This window comes from Pleurodeles waltl, chromosome 8, assembly GCF_031143425.1.
Source record: "Pleurodeles waltl isolate 20211129_DDA chromosome 8, aPleWal1.hap1.20221129, whole genome shotgun sequence".
Classification (NCBI taxonomy): domain Eukaryota; kingdom Metazoa; phylum Chordata; class Amphibia; order Caudata; family Salamandridae; genus Pleurodeles; species Pleurodeles waltl.
In genome coordinates this window covers 345,579,291-345,601,911 of record NC_090447.1, presented here as the reverse complement: position 1 = coordinate 345,601,911, position 22,621 = coordinate 345,579,291, and the positions used below count along the sequence as shown (strand labels likewise).

Below are 22,621 nucleotides of genomic sequence, written 5' to 3'. Positions count from 1 at the left end.
GGCATGCATAGAGAGGTAGTCTCCAAGGGGAAGGAGTAGCTCCTTTAGACTATCTGGTGAATGGGGGGTGGCACGGGGGTGTGAGGAAGGGGAGTTGTGTGTGTGTCTATTTAAGCGGGTGCGGGGGTTGGGGGACTCAGATTAAGAAGGATTAAAGGCTGCTGCAGAAAGAGTGGCAGACTGGTCAGATTACTGGCTCTCTAAACCATGAGGTTGGTGAATCCCATGCAGAGGCCGGGCAGTATGTGGGGCACACTGGTTGGCCTGGAATGGACACGGCTGGGGGCCCCTTCCAAATCCATGAAAGGGGCGAAAGGCAGACTAAGGGGAACGAGGAGCCGCAGCGAGGCCCCAGGACCTGCCAGTAGCCCGAGAATCTTAGAAAACGCATGAGCGCTAAGTCTGCCTCATCTCCCAAGAGACAGCCAGATGTGGCTCAGGGCCAACATTGACAAAACCGCACTGCCCAGCAAGCTGGTTGTGTCCAATCCGCAATGGATTGTGAACTTTGCTGCATCTCTCCCATGGGAAACTGCCTGAGAGAGTACAACCCATGACCTGCAGAAGCACTTGCACAATTGTATCCCACAGCGTGTGGGACTAAAGGCCCAAAAGGCATGTGGTGTTCACAGACCGCAATGCAAGGCTGATTGAAGATAAATCTTCTTCCCAAGTGGGGAGTCAATTGTCTTGTTCACAGGAGCACCTTTGTTGGGTTTGGAACAGGTACCCAATAGGACATTCGTGAGGGCCTCATAAACGGGAGCATGGGTTCTGAGGAGGAAGCTCCCGGTTGTAGCACCTGTCAGGAGATTGGTCCTGACGGCCACCAAAGGCAACTCAAGGTCCAGGACCTCAGCTGCTCTCCTCACCACCATAGAATAGAAAGATCCCTTCTTCCGTAGCCACGGTAGGTGCGAATGCATGTCCAGAACCCCCTCTGGAGAGGTATGCAGTTTGCTGGCTTCACCCAAGTCTGCATGCCAGTCCAGAGGGGGTTCTTCCTGGAGCTGGTATTCTAAAGAGTCCAGAGACCCCTCCCATTAATTACCATAACCTAGCCCATAAGAAAGGAGCTCAGGATCCGACATAGGCAGCAAGGCTCCTGCTAACATTGAAGTTCACGCCCATCCAGCTCAGTGTCAGAGTCAGGTATTAGAATGGAGCTGGTGCTGCCCGTGGCCGGAGGTGGGGGATGGGGCATTGGGGAAGGTCAGAGTGGTATGACCGATGTCGGTCCGGATCAAGGACCGGATCTATGGGTGCCCCTAGGGGCCAAAGCCACTAGCGTGGAACCTGAAGGGGGGCCGTTCAAGTCCAGCGATGTCAGACTGCCCGAAAATGAGGCACATGGCATCATAGAACGCTAAGTTGGGCAGGGGTTGTTCTCGCTCGTGGAAACTCGGGGAGGTGGAGACTTGGCCCAGATATAGGGTCCACAGAGCGAGCCCTAGAATATCGATGCTTCCTCATCTCGTAGGCCAACGGACAAGGAGAAGTCCATGAAGCTTCGGCTTCTTAGATTTCTTCTTGTGCCTCGACTTACCCAATCGCCCAGAGGACTTGGAGTGGGACAACGGCGATCGAGGGCTCCGCGACCAATCCCAGGACCTCTTCCCCGACTGAGATCTCTTTTTCTGCTGAGTCAAGCATTGGGTCACCATTAGCTTCAGGGACCACTCCCTCAAAGCCTTCGGAAGCACTGCCTGACACTCAAAGCACAACTTTGGGTCGTGGTCATGCTCCAGGCACCAAAGACACACTAGGTATGGATCTGTCACGAACATCGCCTGATAACAAGAACCGGTCTTCCTTGATGACATTCTCATTGAAACCTTGAAAAATTCTTGGCTTTGTTAAAAAAGCAAGTAAAAAATGACTGAGGGGTAGCTCTCTTCAGATCATTGCTAGCTGGCATGGAAAGAAAAGAGCCAACATCAGCGCTCCGCAGTGGCGCCTATATAGAAATCACATCATATCTGGAGCAGACGCTGCAGAACCAATCAACGCTACCTAATGGCACTCAGGAGTAGTGCTCACGAAAAAAAAACATATCCAGTCTGAAGCCTGGGAGAAATTCAAAGGTAAGGAATCGGCAACTGAAAGTCTCCAGCAGATGTGGTTCCTAAATAGGCGCCACCCCGGGGCGCTTACATCAGTTCTTTGCACGACTTTCCACACCAGAAGCGCAGAGCCATGAAGAAACTGACTACTGATGCATCAAAACGAAGGTCCTGAAAGGGGAGTCCTTGCCCCTAGAAATCAGTTAGCAAAGCAGGGAGGATGGGTGGGTTGGTAAGGTTTCCGAAGCTAATATTTTCTCTACCAGATAAGGCGTTACCAAAGGTAAGTAACTTGTTAATCTGATAGAGACTTGCAGATTCTTTATCGTTGGAATATATACCCATGCAATATCATCCCCGGAGTTCGGTCTGCGAACCAAGTTCATACTAGAATGTCCTGCAGGACTGAACAAGCACTACGGACGTGACTGTCCAGGAAGTAATGTTTGGTAAACGTATGCAGGGATGCCCACGATGCCACATGACAGATGTCAAGGACTGGAACTCTGCATGCTAATGCAGTGGTCGCAGCTGTAGCTTGGGTAGAATGAGCAGGCAAACCTTCAGGGGGTTGCTTTTTGGCCAGTTCATAGCAGATGTTAATGTAAAGTAAGACCATTCTGGAGATGGTCTGCTTCTGCACTGCCTGACCTTTCTTCACACCCACATAACCAACAGGGTTGGTCATCCTCTCACAACTCTTTTTTATGATCACAGGAGAACGCCAATGCTCTTTTTGGGTCCAGTCTCTCCTATTCCTTAGAAGGATGTGGGGGTGCATAAGAACTAGGCAAGGTGATGGATTTGCCCTACATGAAAGGGTGTGACCACTTTTGGCAGAAAAGAGGCCATAGTGCGAAACACCACTTTGTCAGGATAGATGGAAAGTTAGGAAGGCTTAGAAGACAATGCCTGCAGCTCATTCATCCTCTCGGGCAGATGTAATGGTGACAAGGAAGGCTGTTTTCAAAGTGAGAAGCCTGAGAGGACAATTGTTGAGAGGCTCAAAAGGCGTGCACATTAGAAATGTCAAAATCAAATTCAGATCCTATTGGGTCATAGTGAATGGGGAAGGAGGAAAGAGATGTGGCAATGTACAATAGGGGTCTTAAAGAAAGTTGATCAGGCAACCTTCAAATAACCTTTAGGAGTGCCCACAGGAAAGCCCAGCTGGGCCAGGAAAAGGACAAACAACAAGCCCTCAGAGAGAGGTCAGAAAGGGGGTCAACAGACTTGTCTGTGCACCATGCCACAAATTTCTTCCAATGACGCGCACACCATTTTGGTGCAGAATTGCCTGTCTGCCAACATTATGTTACCGACTTTTTGAGGAAGGTCAAGAGCTGTCAACTGTGGCCACTCAATCTCCACGCAAGAACACGGACAATGGAGAGGTTGGGGTGCAGAAGCCTCCCCTGCTGCTGCAACAGAAAATCCTCCCAAAGTCTTGTCAGAGGATTGATGAAAATGCTCAGAAGCTTGGGATACTAGACTCTCGGTGGCCATTCCGGAGCCACAAGGATCACTTGGGCCCAGTTGTTCTTGATCTTCTTAAGAACTCTGTGCAGAAGTGGTATGGGTGGAAAGGCATAGAGGTGTCCAGAGTTCTACATGAGACGAAAAGCGCCTCCAAGCAATTGGCACCTGCGGAACGTGCAAAACTGCTGACACTGCACGTTCTCTGCAGAAGCGAACATATCTAACCAAGGCTCTCTCAACTGCTGAAAGAGACCAGGGGCCACTTTCGGATGGAGAAGCTATTCGTGATCCACTAGGCATTTTTGGCTGAGTTTGTCTGGTCTGGCGTTCAGAGATCCTGCCAAATGTTGAAACACCACGGGTATGCCCTGCTGTTCCAGTCACGTCCAGAAGAGCAGATCCACTTGACAAAAGGTCCACGACCCTGTAGGAAGCTGTCTCAGTTTATGGTGTACACCTATAGTGTGGCACCCTATACTGAGTCTAGGCAACCCTTAGTGATAGTGTTTTAGGTGTCCAGATAGCAAGAGCCCCCCTAGAGGTAGCTGTGGTGAGCAGCTAAAGCTTATCTAGAAGTAATGTAAAGCACTTGCAATACCATAGTAGTCAATCAGTCACTGTACACAGGAAAGAACCACACCAGGTATTGCAAAAATAAATGTTTCTTTAGTACAACACTCAAGACTGTACTAACATTGGTATATCTCCACACTGAAATATTTACACACAAAATATACACTTAGAAACAATTAGAAATAGCAAAGAAATACATGGGGTCCAATGAGGGGGACAAAACCATATACTGTGGTATAATAATGGAGGTGCCCAAACAAGGTAAGTGTGTTAGAATCGTAGGGGCTAGGAGAGTAAGAAAATACCAGAGGTAAGTAACTCTAATCCCACAGGTGTCCGGATGCAAAGGTGTTATCGAGCTGGGTGCCCCAGAGGCTAACACAGGACTGTCGCAGTTGGATTGTTATGGATTCAGGACCCTTCCCAGTGGGCCCAGAGGAAACCAGTTGGCACAAAGAAGGTTGGAGAGTGCCCTCACCCGTGGAGCCCAGGTCCACAGGATGAAGTTCAGTGGCAGCTCGCAGGAGGGAAAAGGGGTGGCACGGGGGAGGGGACAATAATACCTCCAAATATATAATAATTCTTTTTTTTAAACTTACCTTTCTCGCTGTGCTGCTCCGCTCCTCGGTCCTCCACTGCAGGCACAGGCTCCCAGCCTGACTACGTCCAATCCAAACGCTGCTTTCATGTGGCTGGAAGCATGAAAGGAGCATTAGGATGGACAGAGTGCCCCGCCAGGGGGCTCCAAGGCAGAGTGAGAGTCTCTGCCTGCTGTCTCCAGCCTGGCAACCAAGTGCCAGGTTCGAGAGAGCCTAGTGCGCAAGTGTGTTTGGCCAGCTCGAGATGGATACCAGCTGGTCTTCTGCTTCACTCGTCGACCCGGATCTTCATCCGTAGAAGGGTAAGTAGTGGCTCCTGCCCCCACTGGACACTCTATCATGGACCAGAGTCTGTTTCTTTTGCAGATCCACCTTTGGTTTCTTCTAGTCTGGTCCGGTCACAATCCCTTTTCTAAGTCCTCTTGTTAGTCCTTGGGAAAACCAGGTACTAACCTTTGCTCTCCTGGTTGCTGGGGGTACACTTAGGTACATACTTCTTGAGGTCCCTAGTTCTTCCAGGTTCCCTCTAATGACTCTATATCCTTGGGTGGGGACTTCACTTCACAGTCCCCTATTTTAGTATATGGTTTGGTCCTCCCCTAGGGTCCTAAGTATTTTTCAGGAATTCTTAACAATGTGTGTTGTTTCTTGTGCCAATTCCCAATTACGACTGTGTGTATGTGTGTGGACTGCCTATAAGTCATCTAGTGTTGTGTTACTATAATACAGTACTTTTATTTTTGTAAAACTGTGTGGTTCCCTTCATGTGTGATAAGTTACTGTGTGACTATTGTGGTACTGCAGCAGGTTTGCCTGGACCTGGTATAAGGTGCCGACACCACAGATGTCCACCACACACCAGGCCAGCTTCCGACACCTTTTTACAAGAAAACAATAATAATCATTGTTTAGCCATAGCAGAGGAGCCGCCCCTAGTGGAGTGACGTCAGAAACTCTCAGTGGAGTCAAAGAAAGCCTTGGTTGTCCAGCTGATGTTGCAACCCTTGCACCAGGTCAGTGGAACCCAAAGGTGGATTTGGACGCCCAGACCAGTCAGAGATGACCAGGGGGTGTAGGTAGGCAATGCCCACCCTCTCGGAGGTGAAGTGCTGCAGGACAGTGAAGAAGTCCAGCTGTGGAGTCCAGAGGGTGCAGCAGATCCTTTGAGTATCCCACAAGCTGTCCCACGTTGATGGCCAGAAAGTAGGAGGGCCAGTGACCAGCAGGGTCACCAACAAGCCTTGGCAAATGCAAATATTAGTTGCAAGGTACGTTGTAGGTTTTTGAGGACCAGCAAGGTCCTAGTGACTCAACCCTTGGAAGAGAGTCGGGGCAGATCTTCAGCAGGAAGGAAACCCAGCCGGAGTCAATGGAGCCCCCATGAGTTACCCACTGGCAGCAGAGCAGGCACAGGTAGTCGCAGGGAGGCCTCAACAGCACAACAAAACAGGAGTCACACGTCTCAGGAGCTGCGGAGTGGAACCTTATTTTGGAGTTGCAGAGTGCTGGAGGCTGGGGCTTCTTGGAGCCTAAAGATCTCCTTGGAAGAAGAACAAACAAGCCTTGGCAAGAGCAACCGTCTCGATGGACAGGGGGTCTGCTCCAGTGGCTGCTGCAGGGGCCCACAGTCTTCGAAGTAGATTAGAAGACAAGAGAGACCTGAAGAAGACCACAGAATCACTACCTGTATTACAGAGCCTTTTGATGTCTGTGGGACAAGAGGATCCTCCAGCCGGTCATCATTGTTTTGAGGTGCCTGAAGATGCTTCATTCTAAGGAAGATTCCTTCTTGCTTCTTGGATGCAAACAGAGTCTCTGTGACCTTAGAGGATGCTCAGCCACGGATGTTGCAGAAGTCTTGCCGAAGCTGGAGAAACAATGTTGCAGTGGAAGCCTTGCCAACTGGATGCAGTCTTGTTTCAGTCCCAAAGCAGACCAGCAGCGGGTCCGGGGGCCAGGAGCAGAATAGCCTTACAGAGAGTTCCTGGTGTAGAGTCTTGCTCGACAAATCTAAGGACCCACCCTTGGGGAAGCCCTGAAGTAACCCTAAAAAGGGGCTAGTCACTCTCTGTTGTGATCCACCTATCAGAGGCGGTCAGGGACGTCATCTACCTGGCCTGCCCAACCGGATGCTCCCAGGAGGCTCTGCCTACCTTGTTTCCAAGATTAAGAATGAACCGGCCACCTGGCAGAGCTCTGTGCACCTCCCCAGAGGAGGAGCTGGACAGGGGGAGTGGTCACTCCCCTGTACTTTGTGTAGTTTTGCACCAGAGCGGGAACCAGGGGTTCCTGAACTGGTGCAAACCAGATTATGCAAGGGGAGCACCAAATGTTCTCTTCAAGGTAGTCTAGTGGCGCTCTGAGGCCACTGAGCCCATAGACACCTATGTCAAAGAGAGAGGTGGTCACACCTCTACCTTGTAGGTTCTCCTTTGTTCTGCCTTTCCCCTGCCTGAGTTAGGCTCCCCAGCAGGAGGGCAGAAGAGTGTCTGGGGTCGGCAGCAGCGTAGGTGGCAGCCAGACCCAGCAAGTCTGTACAGGCAGAACTGGGGGATCCTCTAAGAACTCCTCCCCACACAGTACATGGGATCATGCAACTAGCACTGGAATCCGTGTTGTTGCATGATTCTAATATGTTTTATACCAAACATGCCTAGGTTGAGCAAATCTATTATGTGCTTAGACCACTCTGGTTGACCAGTGTCCACTACATACCTTAAGATGGCTTCTCCGCAATTACAAAGCCCAGGGAATGGTGTCTGGGGTTTGTATGGGTAACCTGCTCATGCCGGGCGCTCTCACAATTAGGCACATGCACCCTGCCCTTGGGCTGAAGGGCCTACCATAGGGGTGAGTTACAGTGTCTAAGTGTAGTGACCAGGATATAAGGCAAGCCTTATATCTTAATTGAAAGGTCCATGCACCATTTCACTCAAACTGCAATGGCAGGCCTGCAGACACAGCTTGCATGGGCTCCCATGGTTGGCACAATACATGCTGCAGCCCATGGGAGTCCTTTGGTGTACCAATGCCCTGGGTACCCGAGTACCATACATTAGGGAGTTACATGGGTGCACCAGTATGCCAATTGTGGGACAGAAAGTTTACCAGTAATTCAATTTATAGGAGTGAGCACAGATGCAAGGATCCTGAATAGCAATCCCAGTGTACTACAGTCTAAAAACACTGACAAGAGGCAAAAAATGGGGATAACTATGTTGGAAAGATGCTTCTTTCCCACAGACCCCATTTCGCCCCGTTTGTTGCAGTACCACAAGGTGGTGGTGTTATCTGTGAACCCCTGTACCATCCCATTAATAGAGAGAAGAAAGGCCTTCAATGGCAGATGGATCACACAGAGCTCCAATGGGTTGATGTGGAGTCCGGTTTCTACAGGAGACCTAACGCTTCTCATCTTCACCTATCCCAGATGGCTGCCCCAGTCGCAGGAGTGACAGTTGTCACTACTGTCAGATCTGGTTTTGGAAGGGAGAGGGATCTGCCTCTAACCCAATCACAGTTCATTAACCACACCTCTTGATCCTAGGAGTAAAACACTCGAAAAGTGCTTGACAAAAGATTTTTAAAAAGCCAGTCAAAAATGGACTTAGGGGTAGCTCTCTGGATCAGTGCATGCTGGCACAGAAAGAACAGCAACTTCATATCAGGTGCGGATACCGCCGAAGGATGCAGAGCCGATCGACACCACCTAATGACACACAGGGGTATGTTTAAGAAAATCTTGCAGATCCAGTCTGATGCCTGGGGAGAATTCAAAGATAAGGAATATGCAGTTAGAAGTCTCAATCAGATGTATATAACAAAGGTCTCAGTCCCTCTGCTTCACCAGAGAATAACAGGAGTAACAACTTGTCCTCATTTCAAATGCTGGGACCCTGTCTATGGTTCCTTTGTCCAAAAAAGCCTTAACCGCCCCCTGCAAAATGGACAAATTGTCGTCTAACAGCCACTCTGATTTCGGTGGAATACTTCGCAGGTCTGAAAGGAATGGTAGGGCATAACCTTGCTGGACTATTTGAAGTGCCCATCTGACTAGCACCCACCTGCGGAAGTAATACGTTATTCTGCCGTCAACAGGGTGCCTATGTCCTGCCGAGGGAAAGCTAAAGTTATTTGTTAGTGGGAGGGGCATGGGACCGAGCAGTGCACTGCCGTTGGGAGCCTGGATGTTGTCAGGGGGATTCCCGACCCTGGCCTTGAAAAGACTGGTTTGGGTCCATTGCTATGGAGGTGGACCTTGGCGTTGTCTTTGCGTCAAGCTCTTTCTGAAGCCTTGAAAGGGATAAACTGTAAGGCAGATTACCACAAGGGTGAAGAAAAGCCAAGGAAGAGTGTTGTGGCCCTGCTTTTCTTGAAGTGGTCCAAGGGCCAACTCTGCCATATCTACGTAGCAACGGGCGCCATCAAAAAGCATGTCAATTAGTGACACCTAAACATCACTCAAGAAGTCAGTGGATCTCATCCAGGTGTGGTGCTGATGATGGGAAAGTAGTATGCTTCTGGCATAGTTACCCCAACATTTTGCCTGGTGTCTGTGTGCCTAGACTGTAGTACACTGTAATCCTGCTAACTAGGACCCAAGTGTCAGGGTCTGCCCTAAATGTTGTCTTATGGTAACCTTTACACCCCTCAATTGTAATAATGTTGCACCCATGGAAGTCCCTAGTATATGGTACTCAGGTACCCAGGGCATTGGTACAGCAGGGGTCCTCATTGGGAGCCCATGCAAAATGTGATTACAGGCCTGCCATTGCAACATGTGTGAATTGATGTATTCATCTTTCAACACAGATATAAGGTTTGCCTTATATCATGGTCAATGCACTCTGACCCTGTAAGTCACCCCTAAGGTAGAACCCTTAAGCCCAGGGGCAGGGTGCATGGTTCTAAGTGTGAGGGCACCCCGGCATGAGCAGTGGTGCCCCTACAAACCCCAGACTTCATTTTCTGGGCTTTTTAAGTGTGTGGAAGCCATCTTAAGGTATGTAGTGGACACTGGCATGTTTAGTATCAATCATGTAGGAATCATGCAACTACACTGATTCCAGTGTTAGTTGCATGATACCATGTACTCAGTGGGTTCTCTACCTGTACAGCCTTGCAGGGTCTGCATGCAAACCCATGCTGCTGCAGACCCCAGACACGGTTCTGCTCTCCTGCAGCTAAGGCTAACTCGGGCAGGGGAAGGCAGGAAAAAGGATTTCCTGTAAGATAGAGGTGTGACCACCTCTTCTTTAGAAAGATCTGGTCTGGGATGGGGGGTGCCTCTGAGCATCAACAGACTCTTTTGAAGGTCACATTTTGTGCCCTCCTTGCATAACCCGGCTTGCACCAGTGCAGGAACCCCCAGTTCCTGCTCTGGCACGAAAACACATCCCTGTCCAGCTCCTCCACTAGGGAGGTGCACAGAGCTCTGCCAGGTGGCCACTTGATTCTGCCATCTTAGAAATAAGATAAGCAGAGACCCCTGGGAACATCTGACTGGTTAGTCCAGCTGGGTGACGTCCCTGAAACCCCGCTAGGGGGTTCACTGCCGTAAGTGTCCAACCCCCTTTCTGGATGACTTAAGGGCTCCTTGACGGTGGGACCCTAGATTCTTCTGCAAGACTTCAGGAACGGTCTGCAAATTTCCTCTGCAAGACACTTCTGCAACCTGGAAACCGGAACGCTGCTGTTCTTCACTGGAACCAAGAACACGACTGTAACCAGTGGAAGGGCTCCCACTGCATCGTTGTTTCCACGTTCTGCAGAGACTTCTACAACGACATGGCAGTGCATCCTCAAGAATCACAGGGAATCTGCCTGCACTTAGGAAAGCAAGAAGGTATCTTCCTTGGAGTGAAGGAATCATTCCCCTACACCGGCAGGCACCTCAAATGAAAGGCTTGTGGATCCTGCTGTCCCACAGACTCTTCAAGGCGCTACAACACAAGTGGTGATTCTGTGGCTCTCCAGAGGTCCGATCTAGCTTCCTTGCAACTGGGAAGTCTGCGGTCCCTCGCTGAAGCTGCAACTCCTGTGCACCATGTCTGTTTATCGTTGCCAAGGCTTGCTGGCTTTTCAGTCCGAAGACCTCCTAGCTACAAGGAGGTCCGGCCTCCAGCACTCTCCAGCTTTAAGAACAACGTTCTCTCTGCAACTCCTGTGAGATGGGCATCCCTCTTTGCAGTGCTGCAGAGGCCTCCCTGTGCCTTCTGCCAGAGGGTTCCGCTGGGGGCTCTATCCATTCCTGCTAGCTTTCCTGTGTACTGAGGACTGGCCCTGACCTACCTGCCAAGGTTGGGTCACCTGGACCTTGCTGGTCCCCACAAATCCTGCAAACTCCGTGCAGTGCTTCTCTGCATTTGTCAAGGCTTGTTTGTGGTCCCATTGACCCCTCTGCAATTCGACGACTGTCGTGGGAAAGCTTGTGGATGACTCCTGGGATTTCCTGCATCTCCTGGACTCCATAGCTGCACTTCTTTGTCCACCGCCCAATGGGAAAGCATCTCCGAGAAGGGTAGGCATTGCCCTCTGGCACCACCTGGGCACCTTGGGGTGGTCTGGACTCTGTCTGGACTCAGTACCTTCTTTCGTGAGGTCCTCTTCTTCAGGAATCCACTCGTGGGTTCCACTGACCTGGTCCACGAGTCGCAACAGCAGCTGCACAACCGAGGTCCCACTGACTTCAACGGGAGGTTCCGACACAACTTTAGCTCCCTGGTGTAGGTATGCCACTTCTCTGGGTATCCACGGGTGGGGGCACTATGCAACCTTTCTTGTCCTAATGGTTTTCCTCTGGTTCCTCTAGGAAGGGTCAAAAACCTTGAAAACTTAAATCACAACTTTCCCATGTTATCCTATGGACAGTGACCCGGGATACAACTCTGCATGAGGGTGACTTGGGAACTCTACCTACTTAACGTTGGGTTTTATTACTTCCCCAGTCCTAAGGGCCCTTGGGTGGTAGTGTGGGTTGGGAATGATTTTTGCACTACATTTTTTTAGTAAATTATTTGCCCCCTCACCCACTAAAAGAAATAGGTGCCCATGTTATTTTGTGCCATTACTCACCTGTTGTTAAGTATATTTTGTAGGCTCATATCTCAAGTTAGGAGATAAGCCAAAGTTAGTCCTAGAGTGTGTTTTACAATAAATAGAACATATTTTTCTAACACCGGTGTGGTTCTTTCCTGTGTGTACATCACCGACTGACCAGTATGATATTTGCAACCGCTTTACACCCTCCTGGATAAGACTTAGCTGCTCTCCACAGCTACCCTTTGAGAGCACTGGCTATCTAGAACCTCCTACACTATCACTAAGGGTTGCCTGGACTCAGTACAGGGTGCTTCACCTATAGGTGTACACCATATACTAAGCCAGCCTCCCACACCTAACCAGCAGTCAGTGGTGTCCAGCTCAAAGGGAACAACATACTTTACTGCATTTTAATTATCTTAGATGATCTGTACAAGATTTGGGTAGTATTCTTTAGGGATTCTTAACGCAAGATCTGGCTGACCATAAACCAACAATGCATGCAATTATCACAGGAGGCAGATGCTGTTAACTGAACAGAGTGAAGCTAGTTGAGGAGAACATCATCTTCCTGAATACTTCCTACATTTAGAGTCCCTATTGAGGAGGTATAGTAGGGAATGAATTAGGGTTGTGCCTACTCATGGAAGCGTGACTAACAAGCTTTCAGAGTATTGCATGAGGAAAGTAGGATCACCAGGTGCAAGTCTGTGTCTTTTGGCACCTTGTCTGTTGACTGGTGGGCATGTGCAAGGTTTGGCCCATGTACCTTTCAGTGTCAGTCACAATTAAATGGGAGAAGTGGTTCTGTGTCTGTTCAGGTTGCAGGACTTCTGTCACAACATTAGTCTTTACTTCAATGGTGGGAGTTGGTGGTCTACACCTTCAGCAGCGCATCTGATCACCACACAAAAGAAGCTGACTCCTCAGCCGAGGGGCCTGCCAGAGAGTTCAACCCAGTTTCTAGAGAAGCGTCTAGTCCTCTTGAGTCCTGAAGGTCCATGAAACGTTTGTCCTCATCATAACAATGGGATGCATCATCCCTGTCATCACTATGTTGACTGTGTTCTTCGTGTGAAGCAAAAGGAATGTGAAGTATTCTAGATAAAGGCAGTTCTATCCAAGCCAGAATGAGGTTGGCCAAAGTCACACTAACATTCTTGTGACTTCTCCTGACAAAAATAGTGGGATCTTGTGCTTCTTTTTTTATTTGGACTTAGCTGACGTCTTGCAGTCTGAGGAGGACCTTTAGCGGAAATGGTCTCGAGAACGGGTTGGTGTCCTAGACTGCAACCGGGACTGGCCTGAAGTGCTCAGCGACACAAGAGCTTAGCTTTGCAGTTCAATATCGTCTTTAATTCCTACAGGTGAAGTCCAAACATGACATGGAGTTGTGCAAAGGCCTTAGGCACCAGAGTGTCTCATGGGTATCTGTCATGGACATCTGCTTGTGACAGCCCCAAGGTTTAAATTCTGCAGTCTTTGGAGGGGACATAATCCTTTGCACACTGAAAGAAAATATTTGACAAATATGTCAAAAAGATTAGAAAAGTTGAGGGAGCGGGCTCTGGATCCATACCGGAAGGTGCAGAACAAAAGGCACTGATGTCAACATGAATATGTGGCTCTTGGTGTCGCTTCCTGGGCGAGACGAGGCTGACGAAGAGTGGCATGATGCCACCTGCTGGCAAGCAGGAGCAATGCTGAGACAAATCTCTGGCCTCTGGAGGTATTCACAAGATGAGGAACCTGTGGTTAGAAGAATTCAACAGAAAACAACATTTTTCCCATAGAGACAGTATGAACATTTAAGAATGTATTTCTCTGTGAGTATGTTACTGTTGTCAAAGAATGATAAGTGTTTCATTGGGGTTGTGGGATTTGTAACCGCATGGTCGGACAGCTTTAGGGGTGAAGAGATTGGGCATGCTTCAAGCAGGTACCCACTGGAATCTCAGTTTCTTAAAAAAATCAAATAGAGGCAATTCAAATGGAGGTAGCTTTGTCTTTTTATGTTAAGGCGTTGTCTACAAAAAGAAGTTTTGTTTAAGAAAATATACTTAACATGCGTAACAATGCTATTTAAATGATGCATGTTGTTTTTTTCCAGATTTAAACTACCAGTGTTTTTCAGTCAACTGTTAACGAAGATGTAAGCAACTTAAGCTCAACCCTTTTTATTTTGGTGCCTGTGAAGATTCAGTCTATGCATGAATGTTGGCAACTCAGAAATTAGTCACAATGTAAAGAGAAGTCCAGTAAGAGCCTTCAAAGAAGGCATGCATGATGTGCTATGCACATACATGTTTATTGCCCAAAATATGCAGGTCTCATTATAGTTTCAACATAATTGAAAGAATGCTGAAATTCAAAGATATCCTAATTTATCTATAGGTCCCTTGTTTGAAAAAAGTCAAATAGAGTTAATGTTAAAGGTACAAGGACAGAATTTTTTGCTTGACTTAGAAACCTTTTCCCATGTTGATTTATACATGCCTTCTGGTATTGACTGGCCTTCCTTAGGGTGTTCCCCAATGGGCTTGACAATTCTGTAAGTCCACTTGAGGTGCTCAAAATTCTGATACATACTTCTAATACAGAGCATGCCCAGCAATAACCCTGGCCCATATTTGAAGGAAGACTGATTGTTCAAGGATACAGGCCATAATACTTACCACTCCTGGCAGGAGCGCAGCATACTTGTCCTTGTTTGTAAAACTAGACCGTGCTTTCTCAAGTGGAGTCCTCACTCCACCTCAGGTGTTTCTGGCTATGGTGCATAGAGCTGCAGGTGCTTTGTGTTTGTGTGGCATCCTTCCAGGTTGTCTTTACCCTCTGCGACATTACAAACTATTTCATTTGAGTCCCCTTTCTAAAGATGGAGTAGTCCGGTGTAGAATCACCAACCCTGCTATATTAAACCAGTTTTTTTTTTCTAAAATGAATCCCACCCTTCACCCTCTTATGTGTTGCACTGGTTGCTGCATAACAACCAGGCCTACTTGGCTCAGTCATTCTGGCTGAAATATACAGGGTACCTTGACCAAGTCTTACAAGCCTAACCTCTGTAGGTCTGTCTGAAATGCCTAGTTTAAAAAAAAATAATAGAAAAAGAACCCAGAATAAGAAATACGTTACCTACCTGTAACGGTAGTTCTCCAGTTTTGGAAACTTTCATAGATTCACATGCTTGAATCCATTCCAGTCGTCGAGATGGGAGTCCCCGGTGTAATACAGAAGCTTTTCCCAATTGCATATTAAACATTAATTGCATTAGGCCTCTAACTCAGAAACATAACACAGTCATTTTGTAAAAAAGGACCAAACTCAATCAATCAGATCACACCACCCTCTAGAACTCTCCAGTGAGGAGCTGTCTTCCCTCAGATTTTTCAAGCATTAGTGCTGTAATATAGTTAGCTCTGAGAGAATAAAGGCGAGCTCCCCTGGGGAGGAGGAGGATGGGTCGCATGTGAATCTATGAAAGTTTCCAATACTGGAGAACTACAGTTACAGTAAGTAATGTATTTCTTACTCCAGTACTTGAACTTTCATAGAGTCACATGCTTGAATCAGAATAGCAAGCAGTGATTAGCACTTTTTCGATGTGTACAATAACTGCATACTATTATATATGAGACACTGTGAACAACCTTTACAACTTTTGTTTGTAGTTGAAAGTCTCGAGAACGGAAAGTTATTAGTCTATAGAAAATGTGACATGAAATAAAACAAACGGATGGAGGGAACACATGGCTCACCTTCATTGTCTAACAGATGTCTAAGGACTGCTTGTCTAACTGCTGCATCTTGGAGTGACTCTGTGTCCAGGAAATAGTGTTGCGTGAAGGTATGTGCCGTCTTCCACGTTGCAGCACGACAGATGTCCGGTATCGATACACCGGAGAACAATGCACAGGACGTGGATACGGCTCTGGTGGAATGTGCTCGTACCTTCATATCCAATGGTCGACCAGCTTGCTGGTGGCAGATGATGTTCACCTTTTTTGATCCATCGAGAAATTGTCTGTTTAGTTACAGGGTGTCCTCTTCTAGGGGCACAAAGGCTATAAACAGCTGGTTTGTTTTTCTCAAGGTTTTCGCTCTATCAAAATAAAACTTGATGCATCTCTATAGATCGAGTGAATGCAGGAATTTCTCTGCGGCAGTCTGGGGCATTGGGAAGAATAACTTCAGCACTACAGGTTCATTAATATACAAGTCCGAAGGCACCTTGGAGATGAATTTAGGATTGTTGCGCAGAATAACTCTGTTGTTTTTTAATTGTAAGAAGGGTTCCTGTATAGTAAAAGTTTGGATCTTGCTGAACCCTATGTGGGGAAGTAAGGGTGAGGAGGAGGTCCAACTTCCAGGTGAGGTACTTGATGTCTGCCCTAAGAATAGGCTTGAAGGGCTCTTTCATGAGCTGGCCTAGGACCGTGTTTAGTTGCCATGCAGGGGGAGGGGCTGTCACCAGAGGAAATGGTCTGAAAAGACCTTTCAGGAATTGTTTTATCTGTCTTTGGGAACACATAGATGGTTTCCCGGAAATTCTCCTATATCGAGAATAGCTGCCAGATGAACTCTGATGGACGCATTGGCCAGCCCTGAGCGTGCTAGCTGTAAGAAGTATGGTAAGACTTTTTCCGGTGCGGAGGAGAGAGGGTTTATGTTAATGGATTCGCAACACAAACAAAACCGTTTCCACTTTAGGCGGTACATTTTATTTGTGCTATCCGCCCGTGCTTTGGCAAGGATGTCCTTGCAATCCTTAGGTATGTCTAAGCGTCCAAATTCTTTGAATTCAGGAGCCATGCCGATAAGCTTAGAGATTTGGGATCCGGGTGTCTTATTTGTCCCTGGTTGATGGTGAGCAACTCTGGAATTGGTTTCATCATGATGGGTGGACATGAAGATAGTAGCAGTAACTCAGTGTACCAAGGGTGACGTGGCCCCGCTGGAGCTATTAGAATTATCTGGCAGGGTTCCGCCTTGATCTTCCTGATCACCCTTGTGAGGAGGGGAATTGGCAGAAAGACGTATGCATAAATCCATGACCATGTGATTGAAAAGGCATCCCCCCACGACCCTTGCTGGTGATACCAACTTACGTATCGGCATTTGGAGTTCTGGGAGGTTGCAAAAAGATCCAGGTTCGGTTTGCCCCACTGGGAGAATATTCCGTTTAGGGTCCTCTGGTACAAAACCCATTTGTGAGGAGATGATTTCAGTCTGTGTAGCTAATACGCTGTTATGTGCACTGAGTGCTGAGTGTACCAATTCCAAAAGGTTGGCGCTTCTCTGGACAGTAGGTGAGCACGCGTTCCTCCATGTTTGTTGAGATAGTGCATTGTGGTGGTATTGTCTGTCCTGACAAGCACTGCTGATCTGCGACTTCTTGAGAGGGAGGCCATTTGCCGCTTACTTGAAGGTCCTGCAGGCATGCACCCCATCCATTCACTGACACGTCTGTTGTTATGGTTAGCAGAGGAATCTGTGGTAAGAAGTGTAGTCCTTTTGAAATGTTTTTGGGAACTACCCATCAATCTAGAGAAGCTATCATGATCTGGATTAAGTCCTTGGAGGACCGTTGCGCCTGCTTCCATTGCTTGTCCAGTTCCTCTTGGATTGGATGCATATAAAGGCGACAATGGGGAATGAGGTTTATACAAGATGACATCATCCCTAGTAATGATTTGTAGCGTCGAACTGAAAGAGACTTTCTTCTTTGAATTCATTTTGGTAAGGAGATTAGCTTCCCTTGTCTGTTCAGTGTCAGGTAGGCTTTGGTTTGCTCTGTGTCTAATATAGCCCCCAGGAAGGCTATCCTTGACGAATGCTGGAGTAGTGACTTCTCTATGTTGAGAGTGAGTCCCAAATTCTTTTAAAAAGGCGTAAGGTCGCTCTGACGGACCTGCATGCTGACTAGAAGTCAGGAGCTTTTACTAGTCAGTCATCTAGATAAGGAAACATTTTGAGTCTCTTTCTTCTCAGCTAGGCTGCGACCGGAACCAGACTTGAGCACAAAGGGAAGGACCGTGATTTGAAAGTGCCTGCCGGCTACCACAAATCTCAGGAGCTTTCTGTGTCTTCTGTGAACGGGAATATGGAAGTAGTCATCTTGTAGATCCAGGGAAGCCATGTTGTCTGCTCTGTTCAGAAGTTGCAGGATGTCTTGCAATGTGACCATATGAAATGTTTGCCTTTTCAGGTATTTGTTTAACTCTTGTAAGTCTAGGATCGGCCTCCATAAACAAGATTTCTTCAGAATCGGGAAGAAGCAGGAATAGAAGCCTCTGCCCCTCTGGGAATACGATACAGCTTCTATTCCTCCTTTGGTCAACATGGTTCCACTTCTAAGCTGAAGAGACGCAGATGTCTATGCCGAACCTGGAGCGGTGGCGTTATTGGGGGTATCTGAACGAACTCTAGGAGGTGGCCATATAGTATTACATCCAGTACCCATTTGTCCTTGGTTATAGGACGCCAGCAATTAATATGGTGCTACAATGTTCCGTGAAAAACTGAAGGGGAAGAACAGAAGGTAGCCAGCACATGAAGACCATCATTGCCTAGGAATAGCTTCTTTAGATTGCCTTCCAAGTTTTCTTCAGTGCGAAGGCCTGCTGTAAGCCGCTGAGGGCGGTTGCCTTTGCTGATAGTGGGGTCTAGTAGTATGGAAGGTGGTGGAGTACGATGGAAATCTGTACTGCTGGTATCCTCCACAAAATGAAGGATGCACTCTGCCCCTGGCTCCATGAAAAGGAACTTTTTTATAGTGTATAGTGCCTAACGATCTGGCAGTCTCAGTGTGTGACTATATGGTCTGAAGCGCATCATCGACATGCTTCCCATATGGCGCCTTTCAGTCACAGGGAACATCTAAAATCTTTGTCTGGACTTCAGGTCGGAAGTTAGTGGCTTTGAGCCACCCTTGATGCCTCAAAACTGCCGAACCAATTAGTAGTCTAAAGCCCATGGCAGCGATGTCAAGTGCACAGTCAATTTCTGTAGAGGACGTTGTCCCTCCATGAGCACCTTTTTTGTCTCAATCTTGGCACTTTCCGGAAGTTCCTCCAAATACGGAGTCATGTCCGACCACAGCTGTCTATCGTATCTGCCCAGGAGCGCTAGGGAATTGGCAGCTCTCACAATGAAGGACACTGATGAAAAATGCTTCCGATATTATCAAGGCATCTCCCTTCTTTATCTGGTGGTGTACAAGGATTTCAGGAGCGCTGTTGCCCCAGCTGTGAAATGACAGAGTCCGGTTTAGGGTGAGCCTTTAGGCAGGCAGGAGCATCATCCGTGGACTTGTACTTTTTATCCAATTTTGTTAACACTGCAGGTACTGTCGCAGAGTTCCTCATTATCTTTAAACTTTGACTCCAAACATGGTCAATTATCGGACTAGCCCTGACCGTTTTCCTGTGAGGCTCCTTGAAATCGTACAGGAAACAGTATTGCTGAGTCACAGGCATGGGGTAAGTCGAATCGGGCGGCTGCCCTTTCCAGCAGGTTGTGAAAGCTACCAATATCTTCAGGTGGCGATTTCACTATAGGTGTTCCAGGAGAGGTATGTGCTGGAATTATATACTCATCCCATTCATCCTGTGGTGTATGGATTTCACCCTCCTCACCTTCTGTGTCAGAAGATGCTGGTACGTGCGCAGGCACAGACTGGGGGGGGAAGCCCGTGATCGAGGATGGGGTTACAACCTGTGGCTACTGAAACTGTTGAGGGGTCGATGGTATGGCGGGAATCATCTGTTGTTGTCCCGATGCAGGTAAAGGTGGAAAACGCTCCCTGTAATCCAACACTAATTGTAAATCCGACACTAAACCGGAAGGCAGACAAACCAGCCCTTGCTGTTGATGTGGCTGCTCGTAATATTGCTGGTCATAATGAGTATTATCATCATCGTCTGAGTACTCCTGACAATTGACCCGTAATTGGGAAGGACTTCTGGCCACCCCATATAGCCCATCACCCTCAGAGTCATCTTCAGCTAAAAGGTGTGAAGGCAGCAGTCTCAGCACCTTACTTGGGGACGTAAGTGATAGGGTTAAATGATGCTTTGTACTTTTTTTCAGACCAATCTGTTCCACTGACGAGAAAAGAACCAATGTAGACAGTCTCTGCCTCTTAGCAGTCCTTTAGCGTCAACGAGAGATGAGTTGCCGTTGACGGTGTCAACAAGGTGATTGTCAACGGAGGCGTTGTCAACGGAAGTGCTATCAACAGAGGTGTCGCCGATGGTGGGAGCGTCGTTGGTGGAGCCATCAATGGTGGAGCTGTCGACGAGGGTTGCATCGATAGGAGGATCGTCGACCAGATAAGCATCATCGATGGGGACTGTTGTCGCGGTGACTAAATGTGGCGCACCATCGACGAGGATGTTAAAATCACCGATGAAGAGTGTGAGCCATCGACGAAGATACCGTGGATGATGGTGTCGTCGACGGTGCAGAGGCTGTTTTTTTTTTAAAGTGTGCTTAATCCGCACAGGTGGCATTGGGGGCTCAGTGAGGATTTTCTTTTTAGCCTTTAAGGTGGAATCTGACCCCTTAGATTTATCCTTCTTTGATGGGCTACGAAACTTTGAGGAACCCTCGGATGACTTTTTAGTCGTTTTTCTCCAGGGTTCTTCAGCGGCCATCAGTTCCTCAGGAGTCTTAATGGCAGACACAGAAGATGAGGCAGTGCCCTCATCAGAGACTGGGTCTTCTCTAGATTTTACTTTTTGCAGCCAAAGAAGACAACGACTCTCTCTGGCCTTTAGGGTCTTAGTTGAAAGTGTTCTACATACCTTACAGTCTCTGGTCTCAAAGTTAGGAAATAGACAGTATATGCAGTCTTTATGCTGGTCATCCATATGTAGCCTCTTCTTCATGCAGGTAGCAAAAGCTCTAAAAAGCCCCTTCTTTGGTGTCTCTGGTATGGTTGTCAGTTTGAAGCACCAAAATGTGAGAATTCCTGAAGAAAATATTAATCCTCAGGAAAAATATATCTGAGAGAAAACTGAGCAGTACTCAGAGGAGACTCCAAAGCATGAAGTGCGGTGGAAAATCTGAGGGAAGACAGCTCCTCACAGGAGGGTTCTAGAGGGTGGTGTGATCTGATTGGTTGCCTTTGGAGTTAGGTCCTTTTTTTATTTTTTTTACCAAGTGACTGATATGTTTCTAAGTTAGAGGCCTAATGCATTTAATGTTTAATATGTAATTGGGCATAGCTTCTGTATTACACCGGCGACTCCCATGTCGACGACGGGGAAGGATTCAAGGATGTGAATCTATGAAAGTTCCAATACTGGACTAACATAAAGATGTACTTTCCCATGACTGGAAGAACATTTCCAAGAAGCAGAAGCATTGGTTCTCCCAAAGTAAAATATATACAGGCCCTTTAGGAATGATTTACCAGAGACACAGCTCATTGCTTTTGACCTTCTTCAATGGGTGGGGAATAAACCCCTTGGTATTGAAAAAGCTTGAGTTCTGTACTTTGCTTGGAGGAAGCGTACATGTTCAGAGGAGTAATACAGGTTACTAACCAAGAAGATAAAGAGGGAAGTCCAGCTGGCTGAAGACTGCATGAAGGTAATCAAATAAAGTTAGGACACTGCAGCCCAGCTCAACATAACATTCTGAAAGTGAGAGAGAGTGTGAGAGGTAGAGAGAGAGAGAAAGAGAGAAAGATATGACCCAGTGGTGATCGCCACTAGGTAGTTATAGTTAGGACCTTTTTTCCATAGATGGAGCATTTTTTGTTTTGCCAATAACCTTGGTGCCTTTCTATGAATTTTCATGAAAGTTTCAAAACGTATACTTTGGTCAGTTCAGCTGCTGTCCTGAAAGTTTTGGGGTAATCCGTCAAGCAGGGGAAGAGAGTAAGAAGGGGTCCCAAAACACTTTTTCCTGATTCTACTTCAATGGGATTTTTTTAAAAAAATTTTAACACAACTACACAGCAAACCACTCAACAGAATGACAACAAATTTGACAAAGACCACACTTTTTGTGATTTGGTGTAAATCCATTCAGTAGTTTCTGCAATATTAGAGTTAAAACAAAAATATATAGATTATATAGAGGCACAGAACCTCCGCGGATCCAGGGGAAAAACAAGACCCTGATTGGCTGTCCGCACCGGCTCGGGGTAGGAAAACCCCATAAGACAAATAGAAGGTTCCTTTACAGTCCCCTTGAGGGCAAAAATAAATAAATAAATAAATAAAATAAAAAACACCCAATTATTGTTTTAGCCCGATCCGCGGATTCACTGGTGGATCCGGAGAAAAACTGATAAAGAAAAAAAAACATCCACTACATCAAACCTTATGCTGTGTACGGTTGAAGGCTGTGGGTTTGGATGCATGCAGAAGGATTAGCTGCCGGGCCTGTTCATAAGAAAGGACCTGTGGCCAACCCCTTCTGCACACAGCCTTGAGTTCTACAAAAAACTATAGAAATTCACTGAAAAAAACTAAGGGTTACAGGCACATTATAGTTAGGTTCAGCAACAGTTATCGTTATGGTTAACTCAAGTAACTATAACTCGCTCCCTATGGTAACTATAACATGCGCCTTCACCATGCATAGATATTTACTCCACATATTACACCATTGATGACGCCTTCTATGGTATCATTGATATTATTACTGCAACATTTGCAATAAAACTATTGATGAGAAAACTGTGCATGGCGGGGCGCGAGTTTTAGTTACCTCAGGGTGTAATTTATAGTTACTTCAGTTAACTGTAACCATAACTGCTGAATTTCTATGGTTTTGTCCCAGGAAATTCAGAAGGTAACTATAACGTCCCTGTAACCTTTGTTTTGTTTGGCACGTGATCAAGGCTGC

General features: G+C 47.2%; 1 protein-coding gene across 3 annotated transcripts in view; it reads right to left on the bottom strand.

The window, feature by feature from the left end:
- The window catches only part of CASK (calcium/calmodulin dependent serine protein kinase), a 1,258,500-nt gene that overhangs the window by 329,420 nt on the left and 906,459 nt on the right, over positions 1 to 22,621 (bottom strand). The gene's annotated exons all lie outside the window — the stretch shown is intronic.